This window comes from Ambystoma mexicanum, chromosome 2q (genome assembly GCF_040938575.1).
Source record: "Ambystoma mexicanum isolate Mex_15411 chromosome 2q, UKY_AmexF1_1, whole genome shotgun sequence".
NCBI lineage: Eukaryota > Metazoa > Chordata > Amphibia > Caudata > Ambystomatidae > Ambystoma > Ambystoma mexicanum.
In genome coordinates, this window is record NC_090924.1 from 86,186,684 (window position 1) to 86,212,813 (window position 26,130).

General features: G+C 47.8%; 1 long non-coding RNA gene across 1 annotated transcript in view; it reads left to right on the forward strand.

Moving 5' to 3' along the window:
* Positions 1-26,130, forward strand: part of LOC138569181 (uncharacterized) — a 120,266-nt gene that overhangs the window by 81,222 nt on the left and 12,914 nt on the right. The window lies entirely within an intron of this gene.

Here is a 26,130-nt window from a genome sequence, read left to right on the forward strand (position 1 = left end):
TGTGGCTATACAAAATATGTATTTGTTTCAGTGCATAGCAAGCATATAGGCTTCCATATAAATATTAATTAACATTATTTTAAGTGTAATTCTTTTCCGATTTTCCATTTACATCTTTAATATTTCTATTAATTTTATATATAGGGGAAGGCTGGAACTTCAGCAATGTACTATTCTTGTACTGCAACCATTCCTCCAGTTGAGGTATGACAAATGATGAATTAATTAATTATATTAAACTTTTTTGGTTGGAATGATCAATACAGTCTACAAATTGCAAAGCATTATCTCAACAACCTCTACGTATTCCTCACAAACTAATGCCACAATTGAAGAAAAACATCATAAAAACATGAGTTGTTACTGTTACACTTTCACTAACTATATGAAAGGAGTATGTTTTTGTTTATAAACATTATCTGATTGTTTAAAAATGTAATGGCTATTCAAAAAAATGTCAATGCATCATTTAAAGAATATGTTTTGCAGGATGATCACACTGTCGAACATCAGCAATCGCACGATACTCAACTCTCAATCATTTCATTAAAACGCTGGGATCTTAAACCCTAAATTGATCATAGCTGACGTGCTGACCTGCGTCATTACCAACGTCATCCTACGTGGCAAACTTCTAGAACCTATCGGGAAGTGGGATTGGCTCTAAGTGAATACCTAAACATTGGTGTACAGAGCAATAATTGGATATTTAACATCAGGTGGGACAGCTAAGCCCTCCCTTCAAAATGGCCACCATGATTGTCACTAAATGTTCAACATCCCATTGGATGCACAAACTATAGGACCCCAACTTCGCGGTCCTCTACAATTGGTTGACTTCTAACCCCCGTCAGTAACTTTCCACCTACGTGAGCAGTATGAACAACCAGGTGCGGGTGAGCTTGTCTTAATACCAGCTTCCCACCAATTAAAAGTACACTCCTTCACCACCTTTATGTTTCAGTATCAATCGGTGTTTGAAGTTGGCCTTGAGTCTGTACTGTTCTCTGAGATTTTTTAAGGAGTATGGGTACTGTCTGGATTCCGTGCGTAGGTGTGATCTCCTCATGCGTCCAACTTTCTTCCATCACGTGACTGGACACCACGATTTGAGCCTTTTTCGTGCATTTGATTTTATTCCTCAATAGTCCTCTGACATCTTTTGTTTTCACTTGATCTTCTTGAACAGGAGCTTCTGTTCTTTCACGTTTTATCGTTTCTAATGTCAGCCAATTTTAGTTCTGATAAGACCTTGGCTCTTTGTTCATCCAACTGCTTAGCTGAAATATATTCTGTTTAATTCAATTGCTTTTGTAACTGCAACACTGAATTGAGGCCTTCCTTGACTGCTATATACGTAGTGGAACCTACATTCTTTATTCAATCCATTTGTATCTATGAGGTATATATGTATATGTTGCCGCAATCTATTTACTATAAGCATTTGGCTAAGTTCATGGTTGCTTTGCTGCTTGCATTTCATTGCAAGAAGATTGGGAAGGTGGCGAGCGCTGGATCCAGATTCTTGGGGGTACATGCAGGATGAAGCATGCATAGAAGAGGAAGACTAAATAGAGGTAGGTGTTTGGGGAGGCCGGTTTTGATGTTAATGCCGTTTGTGTTTATGTTGTGGCCTCTGGGTTTAGTCCAGATATGGTTTGGATCCTGGGTCAATGTTAGTAGTTTTAAGGCCTGTTCAGCTTTATTACTGCTGTCGTGTATATGTTGGTGGCCTGCTTTTAGGATACTCTTACTAGCTTTGTATTATGGACTCGTGGGAGTGAGGCATATGGACATTTGTAATATTTTTTTTACAATGTTTTTTTTTGCAGGATGGTTAAATTGGACATGGGGTTGTGGGGATGGCGCGGAGACTTTAGCGCCATGTCATTTTGCATCTACTTGCTTGTATTTCACGGTCATGTGGGTTTGGGGTTGGCGCAGGGACTTTGGTGCCATAGACTTGATCTGGTTTGGTTCTTGCAGGGTTTATATGTTGTCCTGTGGTGTTTCTGTTTGTTGTTGTTCATAGGGGCATGTCCCCTGGTTATGTGTGGATGATGCCATAATATTAAGGGGTAGTGAGGTGCTGCCTGGTCATTTTTAGGGGCAGTGAGGTGCTGTCAGGTGGTTTTAAGGGGCAGTGAGCTGTCTAGTAGTTTTTTGGGGCAGTGAGGTGCTGTTTGGTAGTTGTTAGGGGCAGTGAGGTGCTGTCTGGTGTTTTTAAGGGGCAGTGAGGTGCTGTCTGTTCATTTGTTTGGGGCAGTGAGGTGCTGTTTGGTAGTTGTTAGGGGCAGTGAGGTGCTGTCCGGTGTTTTTAAGGGGCAGTGAGGTACTGTTTGGTGGGTAGTGAGGTGCTGTCTGGTCATTTTAAGGGGCAGTGAGGTGCTGTCAGGTGGTTTTAAGGGGCAGTGAGGTGCTGTCTGGTGGGCAGTTAGGTGGTGCTGTCTGGTGGGCAGTTAGGTGCTGTCTGGTCATTTTAAGGGGCAGTGAGGTGCTGTCTGTGTTTTCGTTAAGTGGCAGTGAGGTGTTGCCTATGTTTTGTTAAGGGGCAGGTAGGTGCTGTCTAGGTAAAAGATGGGGATAGTGTGTTGTTATGAAGTTTGGTGGTAGGATCAAAGTTTTGGTTGTAGTCTTTTGGAGTTGGATATTGACATGGTGGCCACATAAGGTGAATGGGTGAATTTGGTTGTGGTGTGTGGGGTCTCCTCCGGGGAAGGATTTGTTGTTTGTTCTTCCATTGTTGTTGTCCTTCAGCGGGTTTATAGCTGAGTGGGGTTCAGGCTGTGGGGGAGGGCCCGTGGTTCGAGTTTAGTTGTTTTCGGTGTTTTACATTTAAGATCTTGGTTAGATGTTGGGGAGTAGCGGTTTGGCTCAGTGGGAGTTGAGAATGGTTTCTGAGCCGGTATGAGTTATGTATATGTAACTTTTCTGGTAATATTGCTATTGTGATGGGTCTCTACTATGGGTGTAGTGTTGGTTATTGGAAGAGAGGGAGATGTGTCATAATCTGTGTTGTGTCCTGATTATGGGTATGAGTGTTATGATGGTCTGGTGATGTCACTGACATTCTAGGGGGAGTGCTGGTGTGGTGATGTCACTGGGATTCTAGGTAGAGTGTTGATGGATGTTTGGAGTGCTGGGGTCTACTGGTGTCAGTTGGACCTAATGTGATGGGATGGATGTCCCAGTGCTTTCTCTACTTACGAACAAGAGAAATAAACCTACATGAAAACTACTTACCTTCTGGTGATCTTGATTGGGACGGAGGTGTAGTTTACTACAAGGCCTTCCTCGACTGCTATATACGTAGTGGAACTTTCATTCTTTATTCAATCCATTTGTATCTATGAGGTATATATGCATATGTTGGCGCTTGCAGCAATCTATTCACTATAAGCATTTGGCTAAGTTCATGGTTGCTTTGCTGCTTGTGTTTCATTGCAGCTGTACAAGTTTAAACTAACTAAGTATTTTCATCATGCTTATGGCATAAATCTCTTTATCCTGATCTCAAGATGTCACTTATCTTTAATACTTCTTCATTCTTCATAAATCGTCTGCCTCTCTGGTCTTGTTATCTTCTATATATGGAGTCGATTCAGTTTCGTATGATGTCACCATTCATCCTGGTCATTCAGTTTCTTTGTTTTATCAGATATCACATTCAAATGGCCATTATATTGTCTTGGATGTAGGTATGGTTACCTTAATGGATATTTCCCTTCCCATATTCTCTTAGGTATAGGTATTCTTAAGGGTACTGCACAGAGTCATTGCTCTTCTTCTTGCCTTCTGATTGGTGTAGTATATGTCACATACCTTGTTTCATACTTCTCAGTTAATGTAGGTGGGGTAGGTGTACTTGGCTCCTCCTCTACAACTTCACCCTTTGTTAAACCCTATCTAGATATTTCGTCATCAGTGGCGTCAATCAACCTAGATCCTCCCATGAGACCCATTACTGTCCTCCATTCTCCGCTCTTATCGTCCATTCCCTTGCTCATTGCCATTTTTTCTCATACTATGGCTGCTTTTAGTTTTATGGGGGTTATCTGTCACCCCCTCTTTATCCATAGGTATCCGTGGTTTGAAACTGAATTCATCTAATATTCTCACAATTTGTCTCCACTAGGCCAAATAATCATGTGCAGCACTATGCTCATTTTATAACATCAAAATCTCTGGTTTTACCATAAACCCCGAAACACCTTGCAAGGCCTCTTGCCCTGTGCACACCACTATGAATTCATCCATATTCAAATGGTGCATTCCAAAAGTGGAACACACTATCCCTTCATCACCTAAATAGAATCATCATGTTTAGGCTGTGTCATTCACTCCCTTCTTAAACATTGACAAGTGCCTATCACAAATAAAACAAAAATCCGTCATACACACCCTACTTCAGAGATGAATAATTCATCACTAAACAAGAAAACTCCATTCATGGTCATCAAAAGAACCCTCAATCTTCTGATTAATTCCCATCATCCAACACCTTTCTGCCTTTGATGCATAAACACGCAGTCCCAGTGTCCATTAATAAAGAAAAGATGCTTCTCCTCCCCTGCCATATTGATTCTTGACACCTTTTGGGGCCTAGTGCTACTAATAATTCTGAGCACATCAAGTCACCTTGTGAGCTGCCCTATTGTGGATGCATGCATGCCCCTATTCCTATGAAAGGATTTCTTCCTTTCATAATGACACCTTTTATCCTTGGCGTCACCTCTGTCCTGTGTTTGCATATTGCTCAATCTACATAGGGGCTCACTGCACTTACCCTCTGCAGTGAATCCGTTTTACACCTTCACTAGCTGCTGTGCCTGTTGCACTCTCAGCGCTCATGTCTAATACACCGTCTGATCCCAGGCAAACCCTTCCTTAAGTTGTGAATTATATATTAGGGGTGTGCTGTCCCCCTTCTTACTAAAAGATCGTCTTTTAGGTCGATCTGGCCACGCCTGAGGCTCTGGCATCCTCGGTATATGTAAGTCCAGGTAGAACTGTCCCACTTCTTTGTCTGACTGAAAAAAAAGACTCCGCTCTGGATCACATGCACAAGCGCCCTGCTCCCCTTGAAATTTTCCACTTCTCAGTCTGACATATCTTGTCCCCAACTAGTGTGGTTATCACCTTTCTAGTCTCTGTTAAAAGTCAGCCTGTCCAAAGACAATGCTCTAATGCTTGAGGCAGAACAGGCCTCTCCCTTGATATTTGTCCAATCTGCATATGGTTGGCTTTTATATGTGGGTACACTGTGCACTGTTATCTCATACATTTAATTCACAGGAGGAGTTCTTCTGATTATCCCTCTTTGCACATTCACCATTCTGCATATTTCTAAAATCTACCTTGGTTCTTCTACAAGCCATCTCTACCTCGTAAAAACCTGTTTCCTTGCCTCCTGGCATGCACCCATTCCCTCCTTAATCCATTTAGTGCTTAATTATTTGCCTTGTGAAGTACCCACTGCTTGCCACATTCCCAACTTTATTCTTTTACTCGTCAGCATTGCCTTTTCTACGGCTTTCCTTAATATTCGCCCTTTAAACTGTCTCGGCTTCCTTTAGCTTTTCTTATTTTTCTCCGCTTGCAATCTGCCTGCAAAAAAAGTGTGGTAGTTGCTATATCTTTTCTCATGACCTTGCTTTCTACTCCCACTAGCTTCCCATATTTCTCTACACCCACTTCAAACAGTCTCTTCTATAAACTGTGGTGAAATACTGCCCCTGCTTTTCATTCTTGCTTGTGTACTGCAAGAATGTCAGTATTCTTAAATATAAACACGCAATCTCTGTCCTTTCTATTTCTTTCAAAAAGGATCAGCCATTTTCATTTTCGGTATCCGCTATCATGCTAACTGTAAAACAAAAACATCCTGTGTATGTGTGTGTGTGTGCTTGCATGTGCGTGTTTGTTTGTGTTCTTAAATACATTGTCTGTGGTGTACTGATCGCCTACACTGCATAAAATCACATATGTGTGGGTGCGCTTGCATGTGTGCATGAGTGTGTGTGTCTGTGTGTGTGTTCCCTCTCATGTCAGTGCATCTACGTGAATGCCTTCCCATGTTGGTACGGCTTGCAAGCACTTCCTTCAATGCTCACTGCATTGCTAAATTCACATTTTTTATTCTCCATTTTTCACATGCATTTTAGATTTTTTTCAAAACAGTGTTTTTTCTTATTTATTTTTGTAATTTCCCATGGATATTTACTGTGCCTGATTCAATAACACCCACCAATATATTAGCCTGCTTTTTACTGCGATTTGCACTCAAAATAACATTTTGAATCTCAGCGACACTTTTGACCCAGGATTTATTTTAAAAATGTTCTGTGAATCTCTCCGTACTTCACAGGCATGATGTACAGTGAAGAAAACATTGTTCTCTTGCCTTGCACCTCTCCAATGTGCTCTGAATTTTTTGTTACAAGCATTTTTAAACTTGCATACATTGCACCACATGCTGCCTTTCGATTCTGCCTTTCTATGCCCAACTCCCAGCATTTTCATCATTTTAGTTGCCTAAAGCACTCCTCATGCGCTGCTATTTGGCAATCTGTCTTTCTTCCTCATTTCACAGCACACTGAAAGCTATTTTATCAAAAGAACAAATGCCTCTTTCTCTTCTCCGTATGAGACGGCTATTTTGCCATATATAAAATCAAAAACTTAGTTGGTATTCCTTAACATGTGCCCAATAATACAAAACATCCATCACCATTGCATTAGAATGACTTAGCCAACCATTTTACACTAAGAAACAGCTTCTGTTATTTTTTAAACAATGTCTCATTGAAGCTTTCTCTATCCCACACATGCTCCCACAGCCATGGACAGCTTTTAACCACAAAACCCTCCCCAGTTTGAAACAGCAACTTCTTCAAAATACCCACCACTACGGGGTTAGAGAAGGGCTTTCCTAAACATCTGTTTTTTTATCACCGTTCTGCGCAAACTGAAAACTATCCCTGTGTATTAGCCTATGGAATTTATCATCTTATCTCTTAGCCTTTGAGCGGGACATTGTGGCTCTGTTCAGAGCAAGCTTCAAACATTTATGTACTACGTGCGCCTGTATTGGCCTCTGCCAACTTACACACTCTAATTTAAGAAAACATATCTATTTCTGCAAAGTTATTTTCAAGACACATACGGTGACTCATTAGCTCTGTTCCTCTATGCAAGAAAGAAATGTACTAACAGATTTACACCCTGTCCTCTATAGCTCTCTGCCCTGCCATCAACATTTTCCATTTCTGTCACAGTTTATCCTAGCTTTGTTTGCATGAAGGAAAGCATGTTCTTTGTCTTATAAACCATTCTGAATAGCCAGGAATGGGGACTATTCATGAATATAAAGATTAACCCTGTATCTACCACTGTTTGTCTACTGCAGGGATTCAAAGTCACTGCATTTTCTGACTCATTTTACCATTCTCCCCCTAATGTTTCATTTATCACAATTCAAACATATATACAAATATACTCTCATCACTAGCTCACTCTTACATATTTTGTCTTCATCTATTGATCACCTTATTTTTCTGGATTGGTGCCAATTTTTCCTCAAATAAATAAATATATATTTTCTTGACACCTCATCATAAAAACACATACAGTACATAACACATAACACACATAGACAATACTGACCGGCCCCAACATAAATACTCCTCGAGGCTCCTCTTGCCAATGCTCCTCAAGGCTTCCTTGCCCCTAATAATGACCCCGATCAGAGTGTGAGCTGTCCTCTTTAAGAACACCTTGGTTGTTCGTAGCCTAAGTCCTCCACTTGGGACTCTGGGACAAGCTCCTTCTTGACGCACCTTGGCGAAGGTCTCTTGGCTCAAACTACTGTGATGTTCCCCGTCTCACAGTCCTCACATCATTAATTAAGCACTAAAACAATCCTTCCCATAATATTTCTAAGATTTAATACAAAAAATCCCACTGATTACCTCTAAATGACAACTAAAAACATACATCCCCTCATTTTCCTCCTTCCTACCGTCTCCCTACCTCAGCCTCCCACATACATGCCCCAATTCATAGCTGCCAAAGTGCCCTATGACCTGTGCCCTTTTATGCTGTGAGTTCTGGGAGCCCCCTCCTAGCAATGATGCATTGGTACACTGCAGATTACCCCCCATCCTTACCAGGGGTCCCCACTCCCAGCCCTGCCAGCACATACCTTATGTCTGGGTCCATGACGCTGGAGAGAAGGGCAGTCTTCATCTCATGGCCCCTCGTCTCAGGCAGGGTTCCAAGTGAAGAGAAGGTCCCAACACCCACTCTGGGCTTTTGGCACCCCTGGATCAGGGAAGGAAAGGCATGCTGGAAACCAAGCAGGAAGCAGGCAGAGACTCAGGCGAAATTTCGAAGACATCTTTTTAATTATTCTTAGGATACAGCAGACAACATACAGCAGTAAAATCGGCAACTTCCTCCCCTCTCCTAACTCCTTTGCCTTTTATGCATTTTCAAAGATAATATAATTTAATAATTAATACAAAACATTCTGATTGGCTTTGGCAACTAAAGACAACCCCTTCTCTAGTCCAGGGTTGGTTGCCTTAACTGCCAATCAACAAGTTCCTATGTCATACCTACGCATGCAAACTAATGAGTTTTGTCCTGACCTTTATTGTATCCTTTTTTGTAATTTTTAAAAAAAACTTTGTTTATTATGCTTGACATTACAACACGAGGACAAGAGGTTTACAGGTAATAAACGTAATTGCAGTCATCATACTCAATACAAGTGTGGCAAATATAGAGCAGCAAAGAATCAGTAGGAGACATGAAATGCTAAGTACACATGAGGAATTGCCATTTAGACACATCTTTAAGCAGGCAGTAGGATTGAAGAGGAGGAATCATCGGAATCAGTATCAGTGGCCGCTGACATGGAAGAAACATAAGAGCGAAATGGAGCCCAGATATTCTTGGGTCGTTATATCGGTGGCTGCTGGGCCGACCATGCCTCCTCCATGTCCGAAGGCCAAGTAACAGCATGGAGCCACTGAGCATGTGTAGGGATACCAGGATGGAGCCAGTATAACAGAATGCAAGTTACAGCTAACAGCATGCACAGTTCTGCAAGTTTCATGGCGTTGCGGCCCAGTTCAGAGAATTCATGAAAGAGACACACCAGAGGAGACGGGGTAATCGTACAAACCAACATGTCGTACAATGTGGAACAGACCTCCTCCCAAAACGGAGAAAGGTGCGGGCAAGACCATAACATGTGTATGTAGTTTGCAGCGTCTGATCCACATCTGGGACACCTGGGAGAATGGTCCCTCGTCATGTGGTGCAATCTGATTGGGGTATAGTGGAACCTGTGCAACACTTTAAATTGGATCAATTTGAAACAAGCGTTGAACAAGATATCATGAATGCGAGCGCACCTACGGCTCCAACGCTGGTCCGTCATTTCGATCCCCAGATGCTCACCCCAGGTGTGTTTGAGTTTATCAAAGGGAGGGGGGACCTTGGCCTGAAGCAAAGCATATAGTCTGCAGACTTTCCCTCTGAATGAACTAGTGTTTAGAAGTTCCGATAATATAGGATCATCAGGTGGAATTGCAGGGAGGTCCAGGTATCTCCTTTTCAGGGAGCGGCGGAGACCTATATATTGAAGCCAACCAGAGGGTCTTCTACGCAGGGATAGGGGAAGGTCTGGCCACTCAGTAAAGTTACCCTGATTGAAAACATCATGTATAGACCTGAATCTTTTGGCCTCCCAGCATTGTGTCGCAGCCAGGGGGATGCAGGGAGCCTCCGGAAGGAAGTTCCATAGGGGGAGATCACCATGAAAGGTGTGTGGGGAGACAGTCAATTTCCACAGTTTAGCTAAAGCCAATGCTGTAGAGCCCACAGGATCCAGGGGTCCAAATTTAGCATGTTGGAAAGGGAGGACTAGGGAGCAGATATCACAGTCTTCCACATCTTGCCGTTCAAGCTTGGTGTGTGGTGAGGGATCTACGGGTACAAACCAGTGTGAAGCATACTGTGCCTGGGCTACAATCCAACACCTTTCGAAGTTAGGGGCACTGAGGCCACCCTGCGACATGGGTGTTGTTAGGGTGTCTAATTTGAGGCGGACCGCACCACGCCACAGAAAGTTATTCACTATATGAGTCAGTGCTTGGAAGAATTCACTATTTGGCCATATTGGGATATTGGGATAATGAGGAACTTGTAAAGGAGTTGGGGGAGTATGACCATCTTCAGTATGCCACTTTTGCCTGCCAGTGAGATTGGTAGTGTAGCCCAACCCGTGCATTTCCTAGCGAGGGTAGGAAGATATTTCCCAAAGTTAGCTGTATACAAGGGATCAAATTGCAGGGCAACTACTCCTCCTAGGTAGGTGAGCTCAGTCTGTGACCATGTGAAACCCAGGAGATCCGGAGGAGGCAGAGTGACCAAAGTGTATGACATTGTCCAGGATCGGGGCCAAATTGTCTGCAGGGGAGTGAATGAAAAGGAGAGCGTCATCAGCATACAGATAAATAATCTCGGGTGAACCAACAAGTCTCAGACCTCTGTGTGCAAGCTTCTGTCATATCCTGTCAGCCAGGGGCTCGATGGTGATGGCCAAGATCAGAGACGAGAAGTGACACCCCTGCCGAGTAATCTGAAAGGGAGTAGAGCACCTGTCAGCTGTGAGGGAATTCAATCAGGCACACACCAAAGTCTCGCCTAGCATGTAGTGCGCAATTAAACCCTTATTTATATTTTTGTCTATAAGTTTAATATTCTGAATGATAAACTACTCATATCACACCCATCTCAAAATATCCCCTAGGTCACACTGGATCAGGAATCAGGCTAGTTTGTAAAGGTAAATATGTATTTATTTAATATTCAAATCACACATAAGTTATATATATATATATACATATATATATATATATATATATTACATGGCCACGGTAGTGGCCATGTAGTTATGGTTAAGTTGCTGTTTCCATAGGAAGAGCTTATAACTTCGCTCCCCCTGGACAAATCCTCACCAAACTTTGCAAAAAAAGTATATGGCCCACTCTGATTTTTGCAAAGTTTGGTGAGGTTTGGTCCGGGGGGGGCAAAGTTATAGGGGGGTCCCAAAACATCTTTTTTTCCCATAGACATAATGGGAAAAAACATTGCTCACGCCTACAGCCTAAACCGCTGGACGGATTTACACCAAATTTGCGGCAGGAGCGGCGGCTTGGTCCCGAAAGCGTGCTTTTTTTATTTGGTTAAATCCGTCCAGTAGTTTTTTTTAAAAATGACAAAAATGTAAGTCAAAAAAATGAGTGATATTTATGTCCGGTCCACGGACACACTTCCCTGTTCGTTCCACGGACAGGACAGGGATTGGGCAAGCGGTTTGCGTGACATTTGATGACATGTGACGCGCTCTCCCATTGGCTGCGGTGAAGCGTGCAGTGCGTTGTATTTTCAGAGACGCCCGCCATCTTTGTTTATCGTTCGCATCGAGAGGGGCTTTCTCAACAGCGACCCTGAGTGTTTCCTGGTTTCCGGAGAGGGTCTGCCAGGGTTGTCTGAGAGCGAAGGTAAGCGGGAGATAGTGGCGCCGTGTACCCCATGTCCCAGATATCGGTCTGTGTTTTTGTCTCATGCTCCGCATCTCTCTCCTGTTCCCCCCGCCCCCGCTCATGCCCCGTGTCTTCCTCCTGTTCTCCCCACCCCCCGCTCATGCCCCGTGTCTCTCTCCTGTTCCCCCCACCCCCTGCTCATGCCCCGTGCCTTCTTCCTGCTCCCCCCACCCCGTGCTCATGCCCCGTGTCTTCCTTCTGTTCCCCCCACCCCCCGCTCATGACCCGTGTCTTCCTCCTGTTCCCCCACCCCCCGCTCATGCCCCGTGTCTCGCTCCTGTTCCCCCCACCCCCGATCATGCCCTGTGTCTCTCTCCTGTTCCCCCCACCCCTGCTCATGCCCCGTGTCTCTCTCCTGTTCCCCCCACCCCCCGCTCATGCCCCGTGTCTTCCTCCTGTTCCCCCCCGCTCATGCTTCGCGTCTCTCTCCTGTTCCCCCCACCCCCCGCTCATGCCCCGTGTCTTCCTCCTGTTCCCCCCACCCCCCGCTCATGCCCCGTGTCTTCCTCCTGTTCCCCCACCCCCCGCTCATGCCCCGTGTCTCTCTCCTGTTCCTCCCTCCCCCCGCTCATGCCCTGTGTCTCTCTCCTGTTCCCCCCAACCCCGCTCATGCCCCGTGTCTCTCTCCTGTTCCCCCCACCCCCACTCATGCCCCGTGTCTCCCTCCTGTTCCCCCCACCCCCTGCTCTTGCCCCGTGTCCCCCTCCTGTTCCCCGCACCCCCTGCTCATGCCCCGTGTCTTCCTCCTGTTCCCCCACCCCCCGCTCATGCCCCCTGTCGTCCTCCTGTTCCCCCCACCCCTTGCTCATGCCCCGTGTCTTCCTCTTGTCCCCGTCCTATGATGCTCCTTGTTGACCTCTTATTCCCCCACCCCCCGCTGATGCCCCGTGTCTTCCTCCTGTTCCCCCCACCCCCCGCTCATGCCCCGTGTCTTCCTCCTGTTCCCCCACCCCCCGCTCATGCCCCGTGTCTCTCTCCTGTTCCTCCCTCCCCCCGCTCATGCCCTGTGTCTCTCTCCTGTTCCCCCCAACCCCGCTCATGCCCCGTGTCTCTCTCCTGTTCCCCCCACCCCCACTCATGCCCCGTGTCTCCCTCCTGTTCCCCCCACCCCCTGCTCTTGCCCCGTGTCCCCCTCCTGTTCCCCGCACCCCCCGCTCATGCCCGTGTCTTCCTCCTGTTCCCCCACCCCCCGCTCATGCCCCCTGTCGTCCTCCTGTTCCCCCCACCCCTTGCTCATGCCCCGTGTCTTCCTCTTGTCCCCGTCCTATGATGCTCCTTGTTGACCTCTTGTTCCCCCACCCCCCGCTGATGCCCCGTGTCTTCCTCCTGTTCCCCCTACCCCCCACTCATGCCCCGTGTCTTCCTCCTGTTCCCCCCACCCCCGTCGCTCATACTCCATGTCTTCCTCTTGTCCCCCCTCCTATGATGCCAATTGTTGACCTCTTGTTCCCCCACCCTCCGCTGATGCCCTGTTGTGTTCTCTTTATACACCCCGCCTTCCCTTTCCATGGTGGCCATCTTGGTAAAAGATTTTCCTTCCTACACTGGGACGCCGCAGGTGTACCGGTTTGGGAAGGAAAATCTTTTTTTTACCACCCCGGGTTCCCACTTTGAGAACCTAGGTTGCTAGTGGTCTTCATCCATTGAAAAGGACGTTATGGTTACGTTGCACTAATAAAAACCTATGAAATTCAGTAAAATAAAATGTGTTAAAGGGACGTTATGGTTAAGTTGCACAAATAAAAACCTATGAAATTCAATGAAAAATCTTTGTTAAAGGGACGTTAGGGTAAAGTTGCACTAAAAAAACCTATGAAATTCAGTAAAAAAACGTTGTTAAAAGGACGTTATGGAAAAACCCCTGAAATTCCCCAGTTATGGTAAGCTAAGCAACCATAACTCGCGCCACCACCGTGCATTGCTAAGACTAACACCCAGGACATCAAAGATGACATCACATATATCATTGATGACATCACATGTCTAGCCCCTTCTATTTTGTTCACTGCCATATCTAGGCCAGGTGGGTTTATTTACTGACAGTCAGAAACTTAACTTTCTAAAAGGTATTACATTTATAGATATTGCTATTCTCACATGTTCTTACACTACTTTCCTTAGAATTTAATTGCATCTTATGACGTACATATATAGGGGTAGAAGCAGGCCTGAAAGACAGAAATCATTTTTGTGCGTGAATACAATCATGTAGATTATACACAATTGCTAATGGTACTTCCTCTTGTTTGCTTACTTTACTCTACTTTACTACTTTAGTCTATGTTTTGTGTGCATTAGTAGAAATATGTAGTAAGTGATGCATTATTAGCTGCTTAGTACATGTTTCACAGTACGGAAAAGTCTGATACAGAAGCATTCACTGTTTTATTATATAACTTTGGAAAATTACAAATATAGCACCTCTGTGGTGTATGCTGCAGCCAATACCTACATTTCTGTATGAGTAGGTTCCTGTACTAGAAAGAACACTGCAATGGAATGTTCTTTAGAACGCTACATTGCGTGATGAAGTATTAATTTATTACACATCTCCCGATAATCCCTGATACTTTTTGGCCAACATTATATTCACAACCCTTTGTATGAAAAGTAAATGCACATGTGATGTCATCAGTGATGCCATTAATGATATTTGTGATGTCATCTTTGATGTCCTGGGTGTTAGTCTTAGCAGTGCACGGTGGTGGCGCGAGTTGTGGTTGCTTAGCTTACCATAACTGGCGAATTTCAGGGGTTTCCATTTTACTTGTAACCATAATGTCCTTTTAACCTTTTTTTACTGAATTTCATAGGTTTTTATTAGTGCAACTTTACCATAACGTCCCTTTAACAAACATTTTTCGTTGAATATATATATATATATATATATATATATATATATATATATATATATATATATATATATATGGGACAGCAATCACCTAACAGTGAAGATACAATTCAGAATATAAGTCAAGCAATTGAATTAACTTATAATCATGCAGAATAGAAAACACAGTAAAAAGAACAGTTTTGGTTTGTGAACAGATAGCGTTTAGGTTACTATTTCCCCCTGCATAGTTCTTTAAGTACAAATAAGCAAAGCTACAAAAAGGTAATTAATCAGCAGGTATTCAGGAATGAAAGACAAGGTCCAGAGTTTTTAGGCACTCTTCCCTCCCCAAACAGGAGAGAAAACCGTTTTTGGAAATGGACTCTTTTAAAAATGACAGGTGAAAAATGGCTTTGTGAAATACTGCGAAATGGTCAAAAGTGCTTAAATGGAGAAAAATTCTTAGGAAAGCAACTCCAAACAAGTCCTAACACACATGAGCTACAAGATAAACAACAGTACACACTTTAGATCAGGATGAGATGGAAGAAACACTTTGAAATGGGAAAGAAAACCACTTGTAAACTTTTGAAAACTGCAAGTTCGCGGCAAACTTTTACTAGGCGATATTGGAGAAAAACACGTCAAATACACTGTTCCATGATGTTTTTAGTTGAGGATGTAACTAAGGGTCTTAGGTATCAGTGAGAGTTGAAATTCAGTTTCTATCTTTAAAATTGACGAAGTTATAGAGGGTTTAGTGAGCGTCATTTTTGCAAAATAGGTGCGAAAATGGAACAGGAATTTGGTTTTAAACATGACAGATAAGTTTTATTACACTATATTAATGGCTATGAAAAAGAGGAGGCCACACCTGAATCTTCACAGCTATGTGGCCAGCCCAACCATTCACCTGGTGGATACTCGATTTTGTTTTGGGATTAACTTTAGTTACTTAAAATCACTAAGGAGTTATGGTTTTGTAACACAGATGAGAAAAATCAGCGCAAGAAGGATTCTAACGATACTAGGGTTCTGAATTTAAAGATGGGAGGGGTTGAGATTGGGATAATACAATGCAAATATACTATGGGTCACTGTTCTTCCTATTTATACTTACAGTACTTTGTAATTAAATTGGACCATCAGCTCTGGTCATTGGGTCGGATCAGGTCTACCGGTAGCAGGGCACCTCTGGAGGGATTGGATCAGTGGCGTGGTTCTGGTCAATTTTGGACTGCACCTCAGACTGGATTTGGATGGGCCATTCTGGTCACTGGACACGGCAGATTACAGGATGCAAGTTTCAGCGGGCAAGCCTTAATGGTAGCAAGCCAAGCTGAATCCGAATTATTCTTTCAAGTTTTGGATGTTTGAAATTGGGTCTAGCTAGCAAGAGTTCCGTAATGCTAAAGTCTAGAGTCTGCCAAGAAATCTGGATCTTCAAAGAAGTCCGGATTCAGCTACAAGATGAAGAGTTCTGGAACAAGGTGCTGCGTGGAAATTTGGATGGATTTTGGAAGCAGTGTGTCTTATGTGTTGTGAAGTTCCTATATTTATACTGTCAAATGCCATCCCCCAGTTTATGGTGTGGGCAGAATTTCAAAAACACACCCCCACTGCTGTGAGTGGCTGCAGGCACGTGCTTTGTTTTGGTTGGCAGTCAGAACAGAGCTGACATCTTTACAATGGGATTTAGGCACTCCCACATTGATTTTTACCAAAACATAACTTTTTCACACATGTACCTTTCTACAATTATGTACCCTAATAAAATCGGATACATACATTTCATATTTGATTGTCTATATTCCCATTCAATTCCCATCTTTGTGCGAGCTGTCTTTCTCATTCTACAGATTTTTATCAATTTTAACCATAACAGTTTGTATTAATGATTTCTAATTCAGTACATCTCTGGGCGCTTATCAGTGGATCATGTACATACAATCTTAGGTTTGCAACATTAATCGTTCTGCTACAATGAGAATTTTTTCATAACTTTGGTTCATTAAATGGTACAGTTTTCATCAATGTCTTCAAATCAAAAGCCTGAAATTAGTTTAATGTCAGCCAATTTTCAGATGTATCCTTCTTTCAGTTGCACAGCTAAAGAGTTTTGAACTTTAATCACAAATAAGGGGTACGTGTATTTCGGGGGTGCGCGCGGAGAAACACATGTGACAGGCCTTGTGCGAGTGGGGTACGTGTATTTCAGGGGTGCGTGCAGAGAATCACATGCGACAGGCCTTGTGCGAGCGGGGTACGTGTATTTCGGGAGTGCGCGTGGAGAATCACACGCATCAGGCCTTGTGCGAGCGCGGTTGGTGAATCTCGGGGGTGCGCGTGGAGAATCACACGCGACAGGCCTTGTGCGAGCGGGGTACGTGCATTTCAGGGGTGCGCATGGAGAATCACACGCGACAGGCCTTGTGCGAGTGGGGTATGTGTATTTTGGGGATGCACGTAGAGAATCACACGTGACAGGCCCTGTGCGAATGAGGTACGTGTATTTAGGGGGTGTGCGTAGAGAATCACACGTGACAGGCCCTGTGCGAGCCGGGTACGTGTATTTCGGGGGTGCACGTGGAGAATCACACGCGACAGGCCCTGTGCAAGCGGGGTACGTATATTTCGGGGGTGCGCGTGGAGAATCACACGCGACAGGCCTTGTGCGAGCGGGGTACGTGTATTTCGGGGCTCCGCATGGAGAATCACACGCGACAGGCCCTGTGCGAGCGGGGTACGTGTATTTCGGGGGTGCACGTGGAGAATCACACGTGACAGGCCTTGCGCAAGTGGGGTACTTGTATCTCGGGGGTGCGCATGGAGATCACACGCTATAGGCCCTGTGCGTGCGGGGTACGTGTATTTCGGGGTTGCGCGTGGAGAATCACACGCGACAGGCCCTGTGCGAGCGGGGTACGTGTATTTCGGGGGTGTATTCTGAGGGGCGCGCGGGAGTTGCAAACGTGATTTTGCAGTGCGTGTCACCCCCAGGTGTGCACCCCTGGTCATGTCCCGTCGCCAGCCCACATGTCACCATGCACCAGTGAGCACTGAGACATTTCCCCCTGCACCCCCACCCACCCTGCATTGACGGGCACCTGCCAGCAGGCCCCGACACATGTCCCCCTGCATCCCCACCCACCCTGCATTGAGGGGCACCTGCCAGCAGGCCCCGACACATGTCCCCCTGCACCCCCACCCACCCAGCATTGACGGGCACCTGCCAGCAGGCCCCGACACATGTCCCCCTGCACCTCCACCCACCCTGCATTGAGGGGCACCTGCCAGCAGGCCCCGACACATGTCCCCCTGCACCCCCACCCACCCTGCATTGCCGGGCACCTGCCAGCAGGCCCCGACACATGTCCCCACCCAACATGTCATAAAGATGCACATTCATGGGCCTCATGTCCACCAAAATCCCACACCACGCCACCCCAGTCCTGAGACACAATCAAGTTTCCCATCCACCCCAGACCGAGAGGCCTATTTCTTGTCACAAACCAAAAGTCAAGTATGCACATCAACACATGTCCGTCACACACACTGTGTGCCAGTGATTGTGCAAACCCACATTGTGACATGCAGTAAACCAATGAGCGAATACCACACATGGAAGTAAGAAATCAAAATGTATTGTGCACAAAATGAAGCAAATGGAATCAAAGCATGAAAATAATATTAATTTTTAAAAAAAAGAATACATGTCCAAAAAAGAAAAAAAAATAATGAAGTCACAATCCAAAGTCATCCAAAATAAAGTCAGTGAAAACTTGTCCACCAAAGCAAATCCAAAGGAAACCTAAATTTTAAAATACATTGATCCATGGTGAAGAAAAATAATAATTTTTGCAGAAATCCACAGTCCAACTATGTACAGAGATTGAAACCAGGGTCCATGAGCCCAACAAATGAAATGAAACCTATAAAAAAAACCTACCTAATTAAGAACTATGTACAAAACGTGGGGCATTGTCCAAGCGTCCCAAAAGAAAAAAAAGAGAGAGGAAACCTAACACTAACTAACTATATACAATGGCGGTAGGCAAGTCCTACGGCTCACTCTGTGATGTTGTGGGCCAGGGCATCATCGAACTCCATGTCAATCTCCTGGAGGTGGGCCTCTGCCCTGGCCCGAGGTCTCGGGATGCATCCATGGCCTGTCCCAACTCCCTGCGAGTTGCCTCGAAGCATTCAGCTCGCCTCACCGCCCGACGCATGGAGAACTCTGCCCTGACCATGGTGAGCCGCGCCTCTTCCGCCCGCCGCCGCCGCTCCGTATCTATACACTGGCCCAACTGCAGCCACACGGAAGACACACCCATTCCAGGGTCCTCCTGACCTCTGGCTGATGCCTGCCCCTCTGATGTTGATGGACCCGAGCCATCATCGCTCCCACCTAGAGCCTGCTGCTGCTGCCATGTGCCCTGTCCGATGATGCCTGCACATTCTCCATCTGCTGGTATCCAGTTGTTGGGGTGTCCGCCCTTGCTGGACCGCCGACTCCCGACTATAGCAGGTATTGGATCTCCATCAAGCTGGCTGTATTGGTCAGGCCAGGTCCACAGGGGGCCCTGGTGGAATCTTGGCAGGAAGACGGCAGGGAGAACGACTGGCGCATCGTCTCCACAGAGGAGGAGAGGTCCGCCAGAGTGGGCGACACATGTAGAAACCCACCGACCATGGCCCCTACCAACTGTGCCACGTTGCCACGCAGCTCTTCGTGATCGCGTGTGTGGTCCCCCCAGGAAGCACGCACGTCATCAAGAATGACACACGTGCACAACGCGACACCAATCAGGACGGAGCCCATACGGTCATGGGATTCCTCGTCCGCAGGTAGTGGAGAGTCAGATGACGTGGGCCTCCCCCCTACCTGCAGACGGGCCTGGGACGGGGCATCCCTGCTGGTGCATGGTGGTGCAGTCACAGGGTCAGGGACAGCGACATGCACAGTCCCCACCGTGGCGACTTGTGCTGCCTCCTGACCCTGGCCCTGCACTGCACCACTTGCACCAGTCGTACTACCCCCACCAGGCCCCATGTGCAGCTCAGTAGCGGGCTCCTCCTCCTCTGTGGAGACCACCAACCTGGATGTCTCTGCACCGTCTTCCGCCATTGCAAGCCCCTGTGGGGGCTCACCCGTCCCTTCTGCTACAGCCGTAGTGGCAGACGCCGCACCAGTCCCCTCGCTCCCGGATGATGGCAATTCCTGGGAGGGTGGCTGGGCCTTGCATTGCCGCCCGGTGGAGGCATCCCTGCCGCTTAGCTCCACAGCGCCATCTCCGCCCTCTTCTTCACTCGAAGCTGCGTAGAGGGAGGCATAGAACACAAGCATCAGGGTACTGTACAATAGTCCCCTAGACAGGAAGCAATAACACATGAGTGGCACTGTCAAACGTCACTTCCATCCTGTCCCTCCACAACACATGGGTCAATGCAGGCAGCACACATGCAGAAACAGGCACGGCGCATGCACTCAACATCAGCATCCATATACAAGGGCCTCTATTGACATAAATGTTGCCTTAAAACTCACATGCATCATGGCTCATACTGATCCCATGCACACACATCACCGGAGGGTCATGCATCATGGCTCGTACACCACAGACACAGTGGATACAAGGGTGACTAGACTGCCTAAGTGAATCTACACATCGTCACGGACATGTGTCATGCATCCATGGCGTTTCAAAGTCACACACACACTTCTCAGACACACAGACATGTACACCATACATGTACATGGGAGCAGCACCCATCTCTCACCCCCCATCCATGTCCAAAAACAGGGACATGCATGCATTCATGTGTGCATTCCGCATGCTGCTCCCCATGTTGCATTGGAACACATGCACCATCCATGTGGTTCACGCATTACTGGTCTCATATGCATTACCATGATGTCCCTGCACACACACATCCATACATGGCCTATGTTACACATACAGGCAAGTAGCTGACTACCAGCACACTGCAACATGCCCTGTTTCAAACAGCAATGCATGGCTACTTACCGCTCGACTCCAGATGGGTCTTCCTCCGAAGGATCTGGGCGTGGAGTGCTGGGTTTATGCGTTCCAGGACTCTCATCTGGATGTTGGTCAGGCTGACCCGGCACCCCTCTGCATCCTCTGCCTTCATGAGGTGCCGGGCCTTGTTGAGGGTCCTGGACCTGAAGTCCTCCCAGTGCTTCCGGACGTGCTTGATGTTGCAAGTTGCCACCCCCTCCACGTTGATGGCAGCCACTACGTCCTCCCAGATCCTCTCCCGTCCTTCCTTGTGGGCGTGCAATGGTGTGAAGAGGGCATCATTATGCCCCAGAACTTGCTCCACCAGGACACCAACTTCCTTCTCACTGAAGCTGGTGGCCCTCTGCCTCTCTGGCTGGGGGTCGCCAGAGGTCTCGGATGGCGTTTGCCCCGACATGGTGACCCCCGAGGCAGGTGTGGGTGGGCAACTGAGTCCTGAGGCTGGGCTGTGGAGCGATGGGATCCCAGTCGGGAGTCTTCTGTTCCAGCAGGGGTGGACACAGCAACTGGACCCCTGCAGATGGCTGACGTGCAGGCACCAAATAGCAGGGCACATGGGCAGCAGGCAGGCAGGCAGCAGCAGATGGCAGGTGGGAGTGTGCTCTGGGCTCTTGGGGGCAGGAAAATGGCCTTTTGGGCAGGAGCGTGGTCTTCCATGTGTTGTCGCGTGGCCAGCTTGATACGGAGTGATTTGGTACGTGAAAAAAGTGCACATCAGCGTGTAAATCGAGGAAAGGACCTTAGCGCGTAAGCGTGTCTGTGATGTTACACGCGCAGACGTTCCCCTCGTGACGGGTGCATAGTGAATCAGCATGTGAAAAAACTGCACATCCGCGTGTTAATGCGTGTAATCCGAGGAAAGGGCCCACGCGCGTAAGTGACATGACGCGCACTGGCGTTTCCCTCAGTACGGGTTAAAGGTGAGCGGCTCCCGGCAGTTCGCTGTACGTGCCTTTCGTGGAGACCGACGTGTGTGTTGCTACTTCGTGTTGTTTCGCGCACCATCACTACTTCACAGTGCATCAAGGACGTATCTATTCTTTTGGCGGGGGTATTGGCTACGCGTGTTTGTCATTATAAGCTAGTCTGACGGTGAGTCGCGCACGCTATTTTTCGCACTGCGGGTGCCCCTGTGTATCGCGTACCCATTTTCGAGGTCATAGTAGCTTGCGTGTCCCACGCGTACGCGTTTTTCATGTCCCTGGGTACCACCGCGTACTGCGGGAGGTTAATTCCACACACGCGGGTTACCGGGGTGCGTGCATGGTTTTACTGCAGTTTTGGGATGCCTGAGCGTTTTGCGTGACCCGTCACTTCATCACCGGAGTCACATACAGCCTTGCAGGTGCAGGGGTGCTTATAACATCTTGTATCCCACCCCCTTCACCCCAATTGCCCAGGACAATTGTCGTGTACACCTCCCATTGGCACTTCTCCATCTGTGCCAGCACTACTCCATCTGTGCCATGGTTGGGAGGCCACCAAAGGTGAGGGGCGCCTCAGCTGGGTGTACTCCTCGTGGCAGGCGTGGTCAGAGACGTGGCTCGGGTGACCAGGGAGTAGGGGGACTCCAGGGTGTCCAGGCTGGCTGCAGACGGGGAAGAGGCAGGGGTGCGCCAGCTCCGGACGATGTTGTGCCACATGTTGGTGCAGTCATGCCACCACCCCCTGCGGCTCCAGGACATGCAGTTCTTGCATCTGGCACTGGTGCCCGTGTGAGCCGGCAGTCCGTTTCATCGACTGCCACAGGCCCAAGGGTAGTGGTAGCTGCAGGTGCAGCTGTGGACACCACCACCCAGGCTCAGGGTCTGCTAGCGCAGGCTGCGTTGGCACTTGATGAGTGCATTGAAGATTTACAGGTGGTCAGGAGGCACACCGTAGGTGAACGCAGGGCTGCCCAGACCGAGGCACGTGTCCCTGGGGCAGTAATCCCATCTGTTGCCCCGACCAGCCGGGTGTTGGCAACTGCAGGTGCAGATGCAGCCAACATGACCCCGGTTGTGAGTCTACCAACCAGGACAGTCCTGGTCAATGACCCTGGCCCAGCGGATGTTGCTGTGCAGAGTCCATTCCAGGGCACCCAGCAGCCACTGACGCAAGTCAAGGCCTCACTCCATGTTCCCCCTGCCACTCCCTCTGCTCATTCCACCAGTGCCACTGCTCATACTGATCAGGGCGGCATTTGCCAGCCAGGGTCTGGACCAGTGTCCAAGAGGAGGAAGGTTGCACCTGCAGTACAGGCTGGGACCCCAGACACAGCTATGGCCACCTGCACGTCGAGGAAGAAGCCTTTCTGCAAGCAGGAACTGGACTGCCTCGTGGACTACATGCAGGAACACAACCGTGACATGCTAGTGGGGCCGAATTGTCAGACTATGGCTGCCCATCGTGATACCCATTGGAAGCAAGTTGCAAAAGATGTGAGTGCATTCGGCCATGAGGTGCGCACAGCCCAAGAGTGCAAGAAGCGTTGGAATGGCCTCAAACGCAGTGCTAAGACGAAGCGTGCCTCAAATAACAACATGACTCTGGTGACTGGCAGTGGGCCGGCACCTGAGGAGGTAGACCTCACTCCGCATGAGTCACTCGTTGTGGAGTTCATAAGACCAGAATTGGTCAAAGGAGTGGGAGAGATGCAGGACTTTGATGCCCAGTCCCGTGAGTGTTGCTGCGTGTTTGTTGAGGCCATGGCTGTTTTACTTGTGTCATGTGTTGGGCATGACTGCCACTACATGTCATGTGCACATGGTTCTCATGGGCGTCCTCTCAAAGATTCAACACCAAAAGGATTGAATGATGAAAGGGTAGAGGTAATTGGACCTAAGACAAAAGGGTCCAAATTCTGAGACAGAATATATATGGTTAATGGTTTTCATGTAGTTAAAAATAAAAGTGGTTTATGCTACAGTAACTGGGGTTGGGGAGGGGAACCCCGAAACGATTGGGCCAAAAAAATCGACCCTTTGTATTTTTGGTCCTTGTGTTTCGACCCTTGGTCATTCGATCATTTTCATTTGAACATTTGACATAGAACCGTTTTCATGTGCAAGTCATGCAATGCTTCACTAATGCGTGCCTGCTGTGCAGGATGGTGGACATGTTGAGCAGACAGGGACTGTCCTCATCACCACACTTGCACCATGCTCACATGCTAGTCACCCGGATACCCCTCCAGTCCATGTTCCAGCTCACTGGCCCTTCTGCATGTAGCCCGGGTGTCCTTCCTCTCAGCACTGGGACTATGTCATTGCATGACTGACGTGCATGTGTCCCCTGCCTGCATGCGGGTGCTCGACGTAGGCATGCTCCCTTGCCCCTCTACCCCCCCTGCACCCCAATTTCACCATTGTACTGTTGTGCATCATTTAGCAGTACTGCAATGGCCTGTTCAAGCCTCCTGTGTACATGCTAACTTCCACCAGCCAACCTGCCAGACACATGCAGTGGGGTACATCCTCTGTCCTTCATGCAGGGTGTCTCACTTGGACTGTGCAGATGGCAGACGCTCTGCAGGGACCTGATTGCCCATTCATGCTCCATGTGCATTCCACGCGTCCCCCTATGTGTCCTTGACTGGATGCTCATTGTAGTACGTGTCCAGGGTGACTGACATTTCATGCCATTCCACCATCCATCCCATGGCCACTCTGGCCCAGTCTTGCATCACACACATGTTTAGGGTGTCAGAGTCTGTGTGGGGCACAGTCCTCCCCCAGTTCCAGGCCCACTGACTCTGTCCAACTGGTGTAGTGGGTTTTGCACACATGGGTGTACTAATGAGGGTTTGTCATGTGCCCTGATTACTGTCCCATCATCATCTGCTGTGTTGTCAGTTGACTCAGATGATGCCATTGATGCTAGTCAACACTGGCTGCCAATACACAGGTCTCTGGTCACCCTTTTGCCACCATGCAAGGCATCCCTACATTTTCACTCCGGGGGGGTTTGCTTGTAGCCATGCAACCCATTGAATGCACATTGCACGTGATGCCTGAACTTGCCCATGCACTGCCTCCACGTGTTTTGATGCACATCATGAAGTACTTGTTGATGTAGATAGTGAGTAACGTACACATGTTTTGCACTGCATCAACCCACTTCAGAGCCATGTAACACCGTTCTACATGCGTACTCACTGATGCAATGTCAAATTGACCAGGCATGCATGGGAGGTTCTCTTTTGTGTGTGACATGCCTGCTTCATGTGTTGGCTGTCTGTGTGATGTCCATGTGTGACTGTGTTAAGTGCTTCTAACATGTGTACTAATGTTTTTTCTCTCCACTTTTCAGATGATGACGCAATGGAGGCAGAGGATGGTGTTGTCATGCCAGGCACAGGGTTGTTATCACAACCGCAACCCGGCACAAGTGGGGGTCGTGGGGTGGTAGACCACGAGAACCCACATGTGCTACAGTCCATCTTGTCTTTGGCTGACAATGAGTCCAGCTCAGATGACCACTCTGACGACCATGTCGAGTTGTATGTGAATCAGGTCCATGCGTCAGGGGTGAGTGATTCTGATGTGGACACTCCTCTTACCATGACAGCTGCACAGAGGGGCCAGACAGTGGTGGCACCTCTGCCTGTGGTGGATCGGGACGCAGGGTCACCCTCCACACCAGTCGCTGATGTGCCTGGGGCATCACGTAGATGGGGGCATGTAGTCATGCAGCCGCGGGCGGTGCCAACCCAATGAGGACGCCCGGTCCTTGGGTCCCGCAGGTGTCAGGCCCAGCAATGCGGTGGCCACGCGCCACTGAGGTATACTGAGTGGGAGCAAGACATGACTGCCAATTCAGAACGTCAGGGGGCAGCACTTGATAACATCGCTGTGAGCATGGAACGTGTGGCCCAATTCGTGCTCCCCCCTGCTAGGCAGGTGCTTCTCCAGTGGCAGGCAGCGCAGTCCACGGCCCGCTCGCTCAGGCTGGGCATGGTGGCCTGTGACAGTGCACGCCAGGCTGAAATGTTGTCTCTGCATCAAGCAATTACTGCTCACGCAGAGGCACACATGGAGGCCCTGAGGGCTGAGTATCAGTCCCTCAGATCCACTCTGGGTGCCCTCTTGACGTCCCAGAGGGTGCGGTCAAAGGAAAGGTTTGAGCAGCTTGAGCGTACCATCTCGGCTGAGCTACGTGCTTGCTGGGAGGTACATCAATTGTCCAGCCAGACCACGCAGGAAGAACTCCGTGTTACACGTGTTACCTTGCAAGAGGAAGCATGTGTATCACAGGAAGTTCTGCATGCAGACCTACGTGTCATTGCCGCACAGAACCAGGCTCACCCGTCCGGCAGACTTACTGCCAACGAGGGGCAAGCTGCGCCTAGGCGTGGTCAGGCTCCTGGCCCACGTCCTCCGATTCAGGATGAGGCAGACTCGGACGACGAGATATCTCCCACACAGGTCACGCTGTGCAGGCGTTGAGCTCATAGAGGTTTTTTTGTTGTCTCAATATCATTGCAAGTGGGTGTTGAGGTGCACCCTGTGCCTCCCCCCTCCTGGGCACCTCCCCCCCGGTCGTATGTGGCCATTTTTGATTTTTGCTTTTAGTTTAGTTAGTTAATATTAACTATTTGATAGTTATTTTAATTAGGTTATGGAGGTTGTTCATTGTTAGTTTAATTAGTTAATAT